Below are 18,377 nucleotides of genomic sequence, written 5' to 3'. Positions count from 1 at the left end.
AAACAAGAGTATATTTATAGCACATCAATAATACCATCAGGGGTACATAGTATAATATATTTACACTTCTGAAAAAAAGATTAAACCAGGTTAATAAAGATAAGGGCTGATATAGTCTGTAAATACACTTTTACATCTATTTAAAATGTTCTAACGAAGCTGCCTGAGGAAAGAACTTACTGTTTTGATTACATGAATCAGAGATTGTGACTCTGCCTTTAGCTTCCCATTCCTTCCAAACAATTTCAATTTCACACCTCTGGTTGTGCCAGAGGGTCCTCAGTGGAAGAGATACCAGGGTCCCCAGCACTGCTGTCACCTCTTCTGTACTCCTCCTATGCTAACAGCTGTGTATCTACTGCTGACTCCGTGAAAGGAATCAAGACTCCAGATGATCCCACCCAAATAAAAAAAAAATTCTGGAGTGGAAGGAGGTCTCTGCTTTAGTCGGCTGGTGCCGTGAAAACAACCTCTAACTCTGTATAACTCCAACTGCCTGTGTCTCAGGAAGCCCTGGTCCGTTTGTAATGGAAAACCATTGGGAGCACTAGAATGACTGATTTCCATCTTCACTCTAGGTCACTGTGCTGAACAGCACATTACTGTATTCTGCATATGATATGTCTGTTATTTACACCTTTTCTTTCTCACTTTGTCTCTCTGTCCGTTTGGATCAGGTATTTGGAGAGCACCACCACACCAGCCAAACTACCCAAACAGTTGCTTAGGCACTCAAGTGGACTTGATCAAATTAAACTTTCCAACCTAAACAGGAAAATGACAGTTTAAATGGATTCTACTGCCTTATTAATCATATTTCTCTTCTAAATTCTTTTAAAATAAAAACAAATATTTCTGACATGATACACACAAATAGCTATTTTTATACTTTCTGGTTATATTTCAATCTTATAAATGAAGCATTTCTTTCCTGCGGTTTGAGGTTGTTAAAGAGAAAGACCCCATACTATCACAACCCCCTTTACAGGCTGGTGAAAGAGGTGAAATGAGGTAGCGGAGGTGTAATTGAGTCGGACAGCAAACTGTCACCTGCTGCTTGCCAGGACAGGAATCTTACAAAGGTCCACTCCTCCCAGGAGGGTCACAGTAACAATGATGATGAGTAACACGAATGATTACAGTTCAGGGCCCCAGCACTGCCACCCACTAAAATAAACATGACACACAAGAGAACCCACAAGACAGTCATGGAAATCCATGACACGATAAACACGCTGAAATGGTACAATATAATTAATTCTGATGTTCAATCAAATCACCGAAACACGTGGGCAGTGCGGGCCAGAGAACTACAGAAACTACATTACCCATACGCCCTGTGGGCGACTTCCTTCTGACGTCATCGACTCGCGCCTTTTGACTGTTATTTTAATTTTGGGTTCATTGTATTTATTTTGTATTTTGTATCCATGTACAATACATTCATTCATTCATTCATTACTCTTGTTTGCAATGCAATGTATTCTTTGCATTCTTTGCTGTTGAAAATGCTTAAATATATTTAAAATTAAAATAACGTATTAATACGAACATTACTAACGGTATTTTAATTAAACAAACTTTCGGTGAAATTTTGCTGAATGACCACCAAGCGGCGCCATTGGCACATTATTGTAAGAATAATCATTTCCAAGAAATTTTCCAGTTTAATTCCACGGACCGGCCATCAGAGGGGCACTTTGCGCGTCCTGCTGCTTCTGTTGAATTAATAATTGCTTAAATTATTGTCTGGTTAAATTGTCTGGTGGTAAGTATTTGTAATATAGGATTGCTCATGTCTGTCAAAATGACTACATTCATATGAAACACACTCAGAAACAATATCAAATGGTTTGATACAGAGTGCAGAAACAACTGAAGAGAACTACCAGAACTAAAACAACACCACCACTCTGAGCTGCGCCTCAGATACTGTGAGATGGTTAAGACACTACATGCACACCCTAAAGAATATAGGCACATACACAAACAGACAACTCTCAGACCACAAAAGGCCTGTAGCCAAGACACAGTCAACAACGCTTGACCCAACTGGAGCTCAGACCTGCAGCAAAGCCTGCTCAAACTCCTCAACCTCGTCCTGACGGCCGGCTGTTTCCCTGAGGCCTGGAATCAAGGACTGATCACGCCCGTCTGTAAGAATGGAGACAGACTCGACCCCAAAAGGTACCGGGGCTTCAGTCTTGAATATCTGATAACCGGCCCTCCTTACTGAGCACAATGTCCTGCATTAGAGTCAGACTGGCTTCCTACCAAACCGCCACACATCCCATCACATTCACACCTGGGCTCTGATGGCCCATCTGGACCCAGAACAGCAGAGCCTGGCACTGCTGGAGCAGCACTGTCAGACCCGGGCACTGCCAGCCCATCTGGACCCAGAACAGCAGAGCCTGGCACTGCTGGAGCAGCACTGTCAGACCCGGGCACTGCCAGCCCATCTGGACCCAGAACAGCAGAGCCTGGCACTACTGGAGCAGCACTGTCAGACCTGGTCACTGCCAGCCCATCTGGACCCAGAACAGCAGAGCCTGGCACTGCTGGAGCAGGACTGTCACATCTGGGCACTGCCAGCCAAACTGGACCCAGAACAGCAGAGCCTGGCACTGCTGGGGCAGTACTGTCACACCTGGGCACTGCCAGCCCATCTGGACCCAGAACAGCAGAGCCTGGCACTGCTGGAGCAGGACTGTCAGACCTGGGCACTGCCAGTCAATCTGGACCCAGAACAGCAGAGCCTGGCACTGCCAGCCCATCTGGACCCAGAACAGCAGAGCCTGGCACTGCTGGAGCAGGACTGTCACACCTGGGCACTGCCAGTCAATCTGGACAAGACCAGAGTTATGGTTTTCCAGGAGAAAGCCAGACCTCAGGGAAACGGGTACAAATTCACACTGAACAACAACACATTGGAGCACACATCCAGCTACACATATCTCGGTCTCACCATCAGCTCTTCTGGGAGTTTTGACCTGGCAGTGAATGCACTGAGGGAGAAGGCACTCAGGGCTTTCTACGCAATAAGAAGGAGGCTCTTCAATGTCAACCCACCAACAAGAATTTGGCTCCAAATATCTGAAAGTGTAATCCAACCCATTGCCCTATACGGCAGTGAAGTGTGGGGTCCCCTCACAGACCAGGAGTACACTCTGTAGAAACTCCTCCTTGCGCAGAGAAAAACAGCTAACAGCGAGTGCAGGGCTGAATTAGGCCAGTACCCACTATTGGTAAACATACAGAACAGAGTAATCAAACACTTGTTACACCTGAGAAACAGAGGCCACAATTCATACCACCACTAGGCCCTGCTGATCCCAGAGTACAGCTGGTCTTGACACCAGTCAGTCTCAGGACAGCACAGCTGCAGCAACACCAATCACAATCATCCAAATGCGGAGGGGACTGCAGTCCAGAGAAACCCAGCATTTGACAAGGACTGGAGGCCATTTCGCACCACAACTGTAGAACAGGATTCTTTCTGCACACCCAGTACTGGGGGCTGTGTCGGAGGCTCCTCACCAGAAGAGACTTGCATTCCTGTTGGCTCCTCTCGTTCTGTGATGATTTTAGACGTCGAATCGGGCAGGAGGCAGGCGCTCTTCGGGAGCTCTCGTCCCGTGCTATAACTCGGACCACGTGTCGGCACAATTGCTTCCTACATCGAAACAGAAACTTCAAACAACAAACCCCAACAAGAAATCTGTGCACACTTGGACTCCTGCTGCAGCTGAGGAGCTGTCACGCACACACCTCCTGTGTGGGTAGTGTTGGCCGTAGGACGTGTTGTTCACAGAGAGAAAAAATACACCATAGCAAGTCAGCACTCAAACAAACCAAAAGGCCAGTTTTATTGAAGTTGACGCAGCTGGCCACACAAGCACTCACTGCGTCTCTTCACCAGGTATCAGAAACAAAATAAAGGAACAATCTTTTTATCATATCCACTCGCACCTTGCTCTCATTTCCAGACTCCTAACTTACCACTCCCAACAAACCCCAGTGCTCGCAACACCCTTTAAATAGGATTTGGCCCGTACCACTATGGATACAATAGGTGTAAAACAGAAAATTCACAAGACAAACAACACATAGCACAGCAGTCCGGACTACTTGGACACACAATTACATGAAACCCTTAACAATTCACAGGACAGACATTCATCAGATCTTCTATACCTAGTTGCCATTTTTCGCAATAACATTAGGCTCTGATAACCTCCCCTCTCAGCATTCCAGCAATGTTATGTTCCTCTAGCTAAGCTTCAGGCATATAACCAGTCTCCTATCTGTTTGCAACCTTTTGACCTTTCTGAGGACCCCTCAGAACAAATAGACACTGGCGTCTCCTCTCATGCAGTGCTGTTAAGACTTAAGCTAGTGGCATCCTACACTATGCTTTGTTCCTTTAGGGCCATTTCTCTAAAAATAGTGTTCTCTACCTTTTGATTCCCCTCCTGTCCACAGCTAGAACAACTGTTTGCTAACAAAGACTGTTTATCTGTCTGGAAAGGTCTCCAAACTGTTACCAATTCCAAAAGAAAATCCCCTCAGATACATCTTGATCACTCTCTACCAGATAACACATTTTACAGCAGGTCTGAAACACAAAGGATCTCCAACGACCTTGTCCATGGCAGTCTCGCAACTCCTCCAAATAATTCACATCCTGGGGATGAGCTATTGTCCCCCACTCAACTGGAGTGCCACACCCACTCACACTCAATCTCTCACGAAGACTTGACGCCGTTTACAAGTCTTGAGAATGCCCTGTGAAGCAAAGAACAGGATGTGTTAAGGCTATTCAAAAAGCAAAACTGTAAAAAGGCAGCAGGACCTGACTGTGTATCTCCAGCCACACTACAGCCCTGTGCTGGCCAACTCGCTCCAATCTTTACAGACGTTTTTAAGCAATCATTGTCCCAGTGCACAGTGCCAGACTGCTTCAAATCTTCTGTTATTGTTCCTGTTCCAAAAAAGGACACAAGAACCTGCCTTAATGCCTACAGACCCGTCGCACTAACGTCAGAACTGGCGCGTCTTCCCAACACGTTCGTGTCACAGTGAGGTGACCCCTCAAACAAGAATTATTTCCTGCCTCATATATGACTACGGCACCTAGCAATGCAAACAGGGTGCTAGGGCCCCTCTCCATTACCACAGGTTCTGTTGATCTCCCAGATCCACCAATGCCCACACAGACCAGCGACAAGCATGTGTATCGTATAAGTGACCTTTTTATTTTCTATCCACATTCACCATCAGCCAAAGACACAACGAAAACAGCAGCAACAAAAGGTCCTTCCAAGGATCATAATGAATCCAGAGGGACAGCAGTCTTTTCTGTCAAGTACCGAAGAGTAGCCACTCGAACGATTCTTCTTCGTACCTGTAAAGTCTTTGATGGCCCCAGTGAACGAGAGGCCGGTCCCATTTCCCCAGACTCCGTTCAGGTTCCACTAGAAATCCTCCCGCGAACTGTATTCCATTCCCCTCAGTTTGGAGCGGCTAGCCGGGCCGGTTTCTCGCTCCTTGCCTTCAGGTATTAAAAGTCTCTGTACAGTACCTCTGTTCCGATGCCACTGTCTCCCGTGGTCGTCAATCGGTCCTTGCCTCCGCGAACTCGCGCTCCGCAGCTTCCCTTGTGCTGCCTGTGTCGTCTCCCAGGTCTGGTGGGAATCGGGAGCGCGCTCCGTTCCGGCTCAGATGGTTTTATTCCTCCCCTCAGCCCATCTCCCTCAGGGGGTTTTCCACTGTCCCTGTCAGAAAGGGGCTTGCCCAGTATTTTACCAGGAGGAAGCTCGTGTGGCTGAAGAGTGTGAGAGTGCCGAGCTTAGGTGTTATGGGCCCTTATCACTTCTTTGTTCACTCTCCGGGTCGGAGAAACCTGAAAAGAGACAAACGTTGTGAGACCATTTATAAGCTCGGTGACCTCGAATTAAACAGAACAATAGCAACACTGTTCTACAAACCTTTCATTGAAAGGGTTTTCAAACACTGTCCCACTTGCTGGTTTGGCAACATCAGTAGCTGGAATTGAATATGCAGCCATTAGTCTGCCTGGCAAAAAACAACCGGTCTCTCCAGTGGTCTGCATACAAGTGAACACACAAACCCCATACTATTAAAACCCCTTTAGGGCACACTCACACCACAACACAATCAACCCGACAGACTCACCAACACTGGACTGCAGAAGCGGCAGGAAACCCTTGAGAACATGAGCAGAGCATGCAAACTCCACACAGACAGCACTCCAGGAAACCAGACACATGAGAACATGTGCAGAGCATGTGCGCCGTCTCTCAGCCTTTCACCTCCACATGCAGATCAGGACGCGACCGGAGACCGGAGACTCCTCACTCCTGCAGGAGGAGGCGCCGACGGACTCGCTCAGCCCAGCGCTTACATTTCCCTGACAGTCCTGTCCTACAGCCTGCGACTCACCGCTTCTTCCTTTTCTTCTGCGAAATGTCCACAAAATACTCCAGCCAGCGCCGTTTAGACTAAAGTTTCGGCTTTGCCAGCTGTCTCCCTCCCGGAGGTCAGATCGAAACAACTTCTGCAGCACCGTTTCCCCAGCAACCACGTTTTATTTAACAAAGTAAAATAAACACAGGAGAAAAGTTTGCAAACATGCAGGCAGGATGAGCGCTGCAGACACATGCTGCTGCCCGGGTCCGTCTTGTGAAATAAACAGAATTTTGCACCCCAGGAACTAGACCCACGAGAACATAAGGAGAGCATGCAAACTCCACACACACAGCACCCCAGAAAACTGGAGCCACGAGAACATGAGCAGAGCATGCAAACTCCACACACACAGCACCCCAGAAAACTGGAGCCACGAGAACATGAGCAGAGCATGCAGACTCCACACAGACAGCACCCCAGGAACTAAATCCAGGCTCCCAGCGCTGCCACCCACTGCGCCGCCGTCTCTCACCTCCACTTGCAGATCATGACGCGACCGGAGACCGGAGACTCCTCACTCCTGCAGCAACACACCCCAGCAGGAGGAGGCGCCGACGGACTCGCTCATGGTGCAGTGAGCCCAGCGGTGTGAGGCTGGTGTCCAGCGCTGATATTTACCGACAGCCTGCGACTCACCGTTTCTTCCTTTTCTTCTGCATAATGTCCACAAAATACTCCAGCCAGCGCTTTTTAGACTAACGTTTCTGCTTTGCTCGCTGATTAGATTACAAAAGCCGACTGTTTACCTCCTAGAGGTCAGCTCGCACCAACTTCTGCAGCACCGTTTCCCCGGCAACCACGTTTTATTGACAAAGTAAAATAAACACAGGAGAAAAGTTTGCAAACAAGACGGGAGCTAAGAAACACGAGGACAGTGGGTTTGCTTTATGTGCCGGGTCGATTAACCAGCGCTGCAGACACGTGAAATACAAGAAAACATACACACAAGGGAACACATAAGAGAGACAAAGAAATACAAGACACGATAAATACGCTGAAATTGTATTAATATAATTCATTCTAATGTTCAATGAAATCAGCGAAACACATGGGCAGGGCAGCCCAGTAAACTACAGAGACTACATTACCCATAAGCCCTGTGGGCGACACCATTTTGACGTCATCGACTCATACTTTTGTATTTTTTATGAGACCAAAAACTACAAGAAAACGTAACGTAGCAGTCGTATTGTCAGGATACATGCAATAATACATGTACATTTTATGGAAAAAAAGATTCAACAAGGTAAATGCAGATAAGGCCCGTCCATGCTTCACCGTTCTTACAACACAGAAACAGACACATTTCAGAAAGACATTCTGAAATAAAATGTCTTTACATCCGTCTTAAACTGTTCAAACACGGTCTCCTCTCACACCATTCCCTTAATAATTATGTTGCGCAAGTATAATAATGTTTAAAAATACAAACGATATTTTCATCTTCCTTTTCAATGGGATTAAAATGTAACAAATTTATTTCTTTCCGATTTCAAGTCTTTCCGATAGCGCTTTGAGACTCAGCTCCGTGGACTCGTGTATCTCTGTCGCCACCCAGTGGACATTTCTCGGAAGTGTCACCGCCCGCCGGAATTCGGAAAAGTCCCGGGACTGAAGCTGTGTGACTGGACAAGAGCCTGTCTCCCGCCTCCTGCTGAAATCTCAGCGCCGATTGGACAAAAGCTGCTCACAGTCCGGATCCAGTGGAAGGCCGATCCACTCCGGGTTTTCCTTAGCCGGCAGTCCGGATCCAGTAGAAGGCCGATCCACTCCAGGTTTTCCGTAGCCGGCAGTCCGGATCCAGTGGAAGGCCGATCCACTCCGGGTTTTCCGTAGCCGGAAGTCCGGATCCAGTTGAAGGCCGATCCACTCCGGGTTTTCCGTAGCCGGCAGTCCGGATCCGGTGGAAGGCTGATCCACTCCGGGTTTTCCGTAGCCGGAAGTCCGGATCCGGTGGAAGGCCGATCCACTCCGGGTTTTCCGTAGCCGGAAGTCCGGGTCCGGTGGAAAGGCCGATCCACTCCGGGTTTTCCGTAGCCGGAAGTCCGGGTCCGGTGGAAAGGCTGATCCACTCCGGGTTTTCCGTAGCCGGAAGTCCGGATCCTTTACGATGCACGCCAGACTACGTTACAGATCACCGGATTACATTACACAGGCAAATAAAGATAAGGTACGCACAGCTTTCATGTTGTGATACTTAGACATGGTTTGGAGACGTTCCCTCGTGTGTATTTTGAATTATTCAAATGCGTGTCGCTTCAATTTGGAAGCGCATCATTTCAGTGCATGAGTTTACCTGTTATATTGGGCGAGATTTCACACGGATAATCAAACAAGAACGAGTTTGCCCTGGAATCCATTCCACTGCCCAACCTGAAAGTCAGAGCATGAGAACGGACGGATTGTATGGCGATTGTGGTGTTGCTCGACCACATCAGTTAGGCGAGAAGTACAATCTGCTACTACGACATACGGTCTAATTATTCAATTTTCGATTATTTCTCATCTTTAGGCTATTTATACATCTAATAACGAGCAAGTATAATGATTAAGCCAATGATACATTATATTTTAGATTCGGTTCAGCAGTATTGAGCAGTAAAATAATATCAATTTGTCTACAGGAAATGTCAGAATTAGAAGCCTTCTTTACACCATTTTGCCGATCTGTTCAGAGTGTTTTAACAACAGAACAAAACAAAAACAAACGTAAGGTTTCTGGGCTGCTTTGAGAAAGACAATTATCATCTATATTACTTTTAAATCTATGCACAATGTGTATCTTTACCGGGTCGATTCAATGTACAATTTTGTACTGACGCCTTAACCTTATTATTCATACAAAATCTGTTTGACAATAGTCATGTTTGATTCCACTCACTTTCCCCAAAGAAGTGCTCAAAAATAGTTTGACAAGATATTGTGAGATTGCGAGAGGGATCTGAAGTATTTATTAGTACAAGTATAACTAAATTGTTTTCCTTGTAGTCTAATAAAGGTTGTAAATTCTTCCATAGTTTCTGATGGTATACTGTTAAGTTTCTTAAAAGCATCAATACCTCTCTAGGAGTAGCTCTGGTTACGACGGATTGTTATCAGACTTATCACAAACATTATATCTATTCATAAAATCTGCTTGATTCTACATTTCATCATCCACACCAGTTAATTTGTTGACCCCGCTTATACTATTTTAAACCCAGTTTTCAAAGCACAGGTTTATTTTTTCTCTGTATTCTAGATGATGTATCTATGGGAGGTATGTTTATCTATAAGAGACCACGTGAGGAGAACTTCTTCATGGAAGCTGGCAAGTTTCAGGGGGGTTTCCAGCATCCAAATGACATTCAAGTAAAAAGTCTATACCCGCTAGTTCCTGAATGATTAAATTAGGGAAACATACACCACCTACTTTGCTTAATTTTGTAAATAATACTCTGTCGGTATCGGTATTAGATGCTCTAAACCCTGTAGCATTTAGGCCTCCTTCTGCCCGTGTTTGAGAAATAACAACCATGAATAAAGTTTTTTTTATTATTTTACTAAGGTAGAGAACATCAAATCACAAAATCACCTTTTTAAAATCTTAATACCAAGATATTTAATCACATCTTTTACATGTATATTACGTACGGAGCAGACACTTTCCAACAGCCACCAGTTCACTTTTCTGATATGTAAAGAAAGACCAGATACAGAGGAAATGACTTGTAAACGCATTTAATTGCTTTGTCCACCTCTGTGTGCTTTCTCAGAGAGAGAGTTGTATCCTCAGCCAATTGGGAACACGTGTAATCTCTTTATCCTGTACTTGAATACCCTGAAACTATTTGTTATAGGGGTGTAAGCAGTGGGAAGAGGAGTGGGCTCGTGTCGAATTGCCTTACCCGTTCCCAATCTGCAGGAGGTCCCACGACAGCAGGTAGCTGCTCCGGTCGCTGGAGCTCAGTTCGCTGTCGAGGGAGGACGAGGGCTCTGGCTCGGGGGAATCACGGCTCCACAGCTCCTACCTGTTGCAGAGTGTTTCTGCCCTCCCGATGGCCTCTGTGTTTTAGAAGGATCTGTCTCTTTTTGCTTGCTTACACCACAGGTTTCATCGACGATAGTGTGCATCCTGAAGCAGTGAGTTATCGGTCTTATTTCTACTGAGAAACAGTTCAAGCACTCACAAAACAATAACCAGGAGACGGTGTATGAAAAAGAATTGTAAAACTTGCAGAGAAGATTTGAATAGACAGTGGACGTCACACTGCGTGCTTGAATATCAAAGATTCAATTCATTCTTTCCTGTAGGTTAACTTCCTGTTTGACATTGTTCCGCTGTCACTTCTTCACAAACTCATAACTCGCCGTGTTCAATTTTGTGTTGAGTTACAGGAACCTCAGCATCAGATGAAATCCTCTTCAGCGCCCCAGGGAGACTGGGGGACTTGCCAGATTTTCAGCTTTATCACTGGGTCCTTCGGCTCAGGGCTGTTGAGCAAAGTGCTCCCCTCTGCTGGAGAGCCACAGGGGCACTACAGAGCGGCCTCGTGTTCCCTGCTCCTGTCTGTGCCTGTGGACGGCCAGTGTGACCGCGCGCGAGACAAAGTAGTGCATTCGTGGTGTAAATACAGAATGTTCACTAGCTGACTGAGGAACGTTACAGAGACGGGAGTATACGTTCTGAAATAATGTGAACCACTGTTACTACACTCAGACAGACTACTTAAAAATCATGTGGCTTTTTAAGGTCGTTTTGTCTGCCTAAAGTACGTTAGATTTGTCACAGCAAAGAGTTTGAATACTTACAGAATGCAGCAGCTAGAATTGTTACTTGGAGCAGAAAGAATGACCACATAAACCCCATACTTCTCTCTCTTCATTGGCTTCCTCTCAGGTACAGGGCGGACTTCAAACTCCTTCTACTTACTTACAAGGCTCTCAGAGGTCAGGCACCTGTCCTGCCTCGCAGGGATGCTGCAGAGGAGAAATACTGTACACAGCATAGTTTCAGAGGCCTGTCTGTCCTGGGCTGGGCACCATGTGAGTTGAATGCTGCATCAGTGCCATGGATCCAAGAGGGGCATCATGGATACAGCTGTCGTTTAGGAGGATTCTGCTGGTCTGCAGAGACCTGCATGGGGTACTGACATACAGACGACATGATGGATGGATGGATTAATACCCGCATTCATTTCTTTCTTTTTTTTTAATGATATAATGTTAGCATGCCCAAAGGGGTTGGGCAGCCAGTTGACCTTGGACCCCTAGAGGATTTTATTCTCCTTACTGAGGAGTCTTTGGTTCCTTTCCTCCATTGTCTTCAGTTCTGTATTCACAAAATGTATATTTACCTGCATTGTTAAGCGCCCTGGGGCAACCTTGTTGTGAAAGGCGCTATATGAAAATAAATTGAATTGAATTGAATGAGAGAGTCACAGCTTTTCCAGTTTCCTCTCCTATTATCTTCTTTATCTGCACTCTAAAACACAGTGAAACCTTGAACCTTTCAACTGGACCACTGCCGTTCTACATCACAATGACTTTAACTAGGACGGAGACTTGAATGGGATGAAAAAGGAAAAGGCATTATTTGCAGGAAGAAATTAAACTGTTCCACCTGATCACTTGCTAAACAAAGTGATTCACTGGAGTGGAGGCGGTGAAAGCTTTGTGAATCAACTTACAAAAGGAAACGTAAGAAACGTAGCTCCCATATTTAACCCTTGAAAAATCTATGAGTGTCATGTAGAGGTGAAAGTATTGTTCAATTATTCTAATAAAGCTCACTCAACTAAGACCCAGAAAAGTACCAGAGTATTCTCACCTAAGAGGAAATACTAACAAGTAGGATGTTAAAATGAAAAGCATTAAAAACTGAATGATCTTCAGTAGCTGAAATGATTATTGAGCTGTGGGTCACAGTGCTCCTGAAAAAAAATCAAATTTCAGCAGACACCCAAGGTGAGCACCATGCTGAGCCAGTGTACAAGTGTATGAATCACAGTTTCAAGGAGCTTTTTTCAGTTTCGTTCCACTGATCGGCCAACACGGGGGGAACTTCAGTCTTACTCGCCCTATTGCATTAAGAAACTGTACAACATTCTCCAATAAGAACTTGCGACCTCACCTAACGAAAAGCAATTTGCGTAGCAGGGAAAGACTGGACTCCCACTGGGGATTTTTGTTTTTCATCCCGATGGTGATGTGCACTATATAGAACGTTGCTGGACCCATGTGCAATTGGTGTCATTTCTAATCTAGAGGTCAAAGCTGTGAAACTTTCAAAGAGATGGAAGATCTCTTGCGAGACACCAATTCACAGAAGGGGCTAATGAAATCTTTGCTTGAAGTCTCATTGTGCTGCACTATTTCATTTTTCAGTGGGCACGACTCACAGGCATCTAAAATCATCTCAGTGACGGACTAAACAGGCCTCTCGCAAAGACTCGGGAACGGACACAGACCTTATCATCTCTGCTCCTCGGGAAGCGTGCAGAGATCACATTAGATGTGTTGCTCAAGCTCTTTATTGTCACGTACAGTAAACCCAGCAGTGTGGTCAGTGCGGGATGTGTTCTGTCCCGACGGCAGGGTCAGCAGCCAGAGGAGACCTGAAACACAAGACGGAGAGGTAAGACATTGATTCCGACAGAGAGAGCTTTCACACCGGATTACTGACAAGAGGAGCAATAAGAGAAGAGTTGTAAAGACACGCCGAAGAGAATATTCTCATCTAAGAGGAAATATTAACAAGTAGGATGTTAAAATGAAAAGCATTAAAAACTGCATGATCTGCAGTAGCGAAATGATTACTGAGCTCTGGGTCACGGACAGCAGGGGAGTGAATGAGTTGTTTATTTTGTTTCCTGTGAATTATGTAGAATTCACAACGTGTTCCATTTGTACAGGAAAACGATTGAGAGCAGATTCACTTCTTCTGCACCAGAATGAATGATTTCCATCTTCACTCTAGGGTACTGTACTTTATAGCACTGTATTGTATTCTGCATATATGTCTGTTATGTATACATTTTCTTTCTCACTTTGTCTCTCTGTCCATTTGTATCAGTTTGTTGGAGAGCACCATCACACCAGCATCACAACATTTATTCTACTGCCTTAATAAGCAAATGTCTCTATTAAATTCTTTTTATATATAAAACTTTTTTTGACATGATATACACAAATGGCTAATTATACTTTCTGATTATATTTCCATCTTAGAAATGAAGCATTTCTCTCCTGCAGTTTGAGGTTGTTAAATAGAAAACTGGATCACTCCAGGGCTGAATCTTCTCCCTCTCTTACACTCTCTTACATTCGTTCACGAATGATCACAAGAGCAAACACACAGACTGGCTTCTCACAAAGTGTGTCGATGACACAGTCCCGGTCAGCTTACTAAAGGACCCAGAAAATCACCACGGGCCAGTCTGAACAGTTTCACGGAATAGTCTGTTGACTTCTCTTTGATGTTTCATGTTACAAGAGCAAAACAATACTCACTGATTTGAGGATAATTGCGCCATCCCTCCAGCCTACTGAAATGAACCGTCAGACTGCAGAAGCTGTCAGTGACTACAGGTCCTTGGGACTGGTCAGAGAAACCTGAGATGAGACAAACGTTGTGAGACCATTTATAAGCTTGTGAATTAAAACGGAAGTCAGACATTTTCAAAGGGGGCAACACTGCGGCACAGTGGTTAGCATCGCTGCCTCATAGCACCGGGGCCCTGGGTTTGATTCCAGGGGTGCTGTCTGTGTGGAGTCTGCATGTTTGTTTGCGCTGCAGGGGACACCTCACCCCCACAGGGCACACAGACACAAACTCACACCACAGCCCATTTTTCCACAACACAATCAACCCTCCAGTATCAGTTTGTGTTCAGTGCTGGGGAGGTGCCTTGTCCTTGCAGAACAAAAACAAGGTGATCAGGACTGACGGCAAGATTCAGGTATTCAAGTACCCAGTAAATCCAGGGCTCAAATGGGGGAACTGTTTCACGAGCTACACAACATCCTCACACACGGTGACAGAGCCTTGGAAAGCCGTGTGGAGAGTGAGGTGCTCGTACCCAGCCGGAGTTAAAAGACCACGCACTGAGCAGAGCAACTGAGCAAAAGCACACTATCGATCTACCCAACCCAGAAAAGCACACATCTCTGTGATACAGAGGCTAAGGCAACATGTGAGTAAAGGATTTTGAATCAGCAATTGTGCTGATGAGCCAGTCAGCAATTTTTCAGAAACAGCAAACATGTCGTCAGCCTCCAGGAGCTGCAGAAGATTGTGAGATATAAAGGAGTGAAACCAGGGCAGGAGAAACTGATTCCTCGTGTAGGAAGCTGAGGAAAAAGATGCACACCCTGCAGACTGAAAGGAAGACAGCACAAACTATCAGTAATGTCAGCCTAGAAGAAAGTGTAGTGCAGTGTGTTGCAACTAAGTTTTTGTTCAATATTTGTTTTGTCTGAAAGAGACTATTTTGATCAGATACATGCAATACTATTTCTTTCTCATTCTCTGTCTTTTTATGTCTTATTTGGATCACACCATAAAGTTCATAACCCAGCCAGTTGCTTTGGCTCTGAAAGCATCCCTCAGCAGGGACAGCCCTGATCCCCAAACACAGGGCTGCCCTTCCCACTGCCCGTCTGCTCTCTGCCCAGTGGAAGTAGCGTTTCTGCCCCGCAGCTGTGTGAGAGAAGATGACCTGAGAGCACTAACCCACCTCTGGAGAGGGAAGAGTCTCAGCTGGAAGGGAGGAGGAGCTGCCGGGCTGCCGCAGACAAGGCGCCGCTGAAATGATAGAGAAATCTTTTAGAATCAAACGTCACCTGGCTCAGTGTTTAAGCTGTAGTACATGATCACATTATATTATTAAAACATGCAGACTGCCATTTCCATTCTGTACAAACAAAGGGTTTTCCATTGTAGAAAACACCACTGCAAATCCAAAGCGGAGTGCACTGGGACTGCAGTCCAGAGAAACCCATCATGTTACAAGAACTGGAGGCCATTTCACACCAAAACTGTACAATAGGATTCTTTCTGCACACCCAGTACTGGGGGCTGTGTCAGAGGCTCCTCACCGTTCTGTGATGATTTTAGACGTCGAATCGGGCAGGAGGCAGGCGCTCTTCGGGAGCTCTCGTCCCGTGCTATAACTCGGACCACGTGTCGGCACAATTGCTTCCTACATCGAAACAGAAACTTCAAACAACAAACCCCAACAAGAAATCTGTGCACACTTGGACTCCTGCTGCAGCTGAGGAGCTGTCACGCACACACCTCCTGGGTGGGTAGTGTTGGCCGTAGGACGTGTTGTTCACAGAGAGAAAAAATACACCATAGCAAGTCAGCACTCAAACAAACCAAAAGGCCAGTTTTAGTGAAGTTGACGCAGCTGGCCACACAAACACTCACTGGGTCTCTTCACCAGGTATCCACACAGACAGCACCCCAGGAAACCAGACCCATGAAAACACAGGCAGAGCATGCAGACTCCACACAGACAGCAGCCCAGGAAACCAGACCCATGAGAACAGGGGCAGAGCATGCAGACTCCACACAGACAGCACCCCATGAACAGGACCCATGAGAACACAGGCAGAGCATGCAGACTCCAAACAGACAGCACCCCAGGAAACTGAACCCATGAGAACGGGGCAGAGCATGCAGACTCCACACAGACAGCACCCCAGGAACAGGACCCATGACAACAGGGGCAGAGCATGCAGACTCCACACAGACAGCACCCCAGGAACAGGACCCATGAGAACAGGGGCAGAGCATGCAGACTCCAGACAGACAGCACCCCAGGAACAGGATCCATGAGAACAGGGGCAGAGCATGCAGACTCCACACAGACAGCACCCCAGGAAACTGAACCCATGAGAACAGGGGCAGGGCATGCAGACTCCATACAGACAGCACCCCAGGAAACCAGACCCATGAGAACAGGGGCAGAGCATGCAGACTTCACACAGACAGCACCCCAGGAAACCAGACCCATGAGAACAGGGGCAGAGCATGCAGACTCCACACAGACAGCACCCCAGGAACAGGACCCATGAGAACAGGGGCAGAGCATGCAGACTCCACACAGACAGCACCCCAGGAACCAGACCCATGAGAACAGGGGCAGAGCATGCAGACTCCACACAGACAGCAGCCCAGGTAACACACCCCAGCAGGAGGAGGCGCCGACGGACTCGCTCATGGTGCAGTGAGCCCAGCGGTGTGAGGCTGGTGTCCAGCGCTGATGTGTCCCTGATAGTCCTGTCCCACAGCCTGCGAGTCACCGTTTCTTCCACAAAATACTCCAGCCAGCGCTTTTTAGACTAAAGTTTCTTAAGTTTCTGTTTTTGTCGCAGATTAGATTAAAAAAGCCGCCTGTTGACCTGCTGGAGGTCAGACCCGCTCCGGCAACAGCTACTGCAGCTCCGTTGCCCCGGCAACCACGTTTTATTTAACAAAGTAAAATAAACACCGGAGAAAAGTTTGCAAACAAGACAAGAGAGCTCAGAAACCCACAGACACGACGGCAGTGGGTTTTGTTTCTGTGTCGAGTGGATAAACCAGGCAGGACGAGCGCTGCAAACACACTAGAGTACACATAACACAATCAGGGGTACACAAGAGTCCCGCTCTTTACACAAACAGGTTCAACAGGTCAATAAAGAGCAGGTCGGCACAGCTGTCATGATGTCTCATTTACAAAGAATCTGAAGATTTGCTCGTCTCTTCCCAGAGCAGCTTCACTCCGGAGAGCAAGGAACAGCTCCTGCCGAGTCCGTCTTGTAAGACAGACATAGAAATCCGCGACACGGTAAATACACTGACATTGTATAATTAATTCTGATGCTCAATCAAATCTGCGGAACACGTGCGGAGCGCAGTCCAGAACACTATAAAGACTACATTTCCCACAAGCCCTGTGGCGACTTCCTTTTGACGTAATCGATTCGCGTCTTTTTATTTTTAATTATAACAACAATACATGCCATAAAAACAAGAATACATATAACACAGAGTATAGTCAGGGGTACATACGATAATACATGTACATGTTATGGAAAAAGATTAAACAAGTAATCTTGTTTAATAGTAAACAAAAGCAGATGAGGTCCGTACATGTTTCAAATTGTCTGTACAGACGCATTTACATCCGTTTTAAAGTGTTTAAACATGGGTCTCCTCTCACAGCATTTCGTTAATTATTATGAAGTATCATATTTTTTTAAATACAAACGATATTTTCATATTACTTTCAATAGGTTTAAAATGTAGTATTATTTAACTTCTTTAAAAGTAATGTCAATATTAGTTTCCTTCTTTACGTTATCTTTCAGAGTTGCTGTCACAAACGTCACAGTTATCATCTGTATTGATTTTCAATCTCTGCACAACGAGGATCTGTACAGAGGCGCTATTGGACTCGCCGCCATAGACTCGTGTATCTCTGTCGCCGCCCAGTGGACATTTCTCGAAAGTGCAGTTCTTTTTAACTTTTTATGGTAGCAATAAAAATAGATACAATACAAACAAGAGTATATTTATAGCACATCAATAATACCATCAGGGGTACATAGTATAATATATTTACACTTCTGAAAAAAAGATTAAACCAGGTTAATAAAGATAAGGGCTGATATAGTCTGTAAATACACTTTTACATCTATTTAAAATGTTCTAACGAAGCTGCCTGAGGAAAGAACTTACTGTTTTGATTACATGAATCAGAGATTGTGACTCTGCCTTTAGCTTCCCATTCCTTCCAAACAATTTCAATTTCACACCTCTGGTTGTGCCAGAGGGTCCTCAGTGGAAGAGATACCAGGGTCCCCAGCACTGCTGTCACCTCTTCTGTACTCCTCCTATGCTAACAGCTGTGTAT

General features: G+C 45.8%; 2 long non-coding RNA genes across 2 annotated transcripts; one reads left to right on the top strand and one right to left on the bottom strand.

Moving 5' to 3' along the window:
- The first annotated feature begins 8,457 nt into the window (after window positions 1-8,457).
- On the top strand, window positions 8,458-11,901 carry LOC138224278 (uncharacterized). The gene is made up of 2 exons (XR_011182701.1): window positions 8,458-8,662; window positions 11,372-11,901. It is a non-coding gene; the product is annotated as an uncharacterized lncRNA (long non-coding RNA).
- Window positions 11,902-12,986: 1,085 nt separating this feature from the next.
- Window positions 12,987-15,448, bottom strand: LOC138224277 (uncharacterized). Its single transcript, XR_011182700.1, has 3 exons — window positions 15,210-15,448; window positions 13,984-14,085; window positions 12,987-13,088 (listed from the first exon to the last, which is right to left on the bottom strand). It is a non-coding gene; the product is annotated as an uncharacterized lncRNA (long non-coding RNA).
- Between the last annotated feature and the right edge of the window lie 2,929 nt (window positions 15,449-18,377).

Source organism: Lepisosteus oculatus, chromosome 19 (genome assembly GCF_040954835.1).
Source record: "Lepisosteus oculatus isolate fLepOcu1 chromosome 19, fLepOcu1.hap2, whole genome shotgun sequence".
Taxonomy (NCBI): domain Eukaryota; kingdom Metazoa; phylum Chordata; class Actinopteri; order Semionotiformes; family Lepisosteidae; genus Lepisosteus; species Lepisosteus oculatus.
This window is presented reverse-complemented; position numbering and strand designations above follow the sequence as displayed.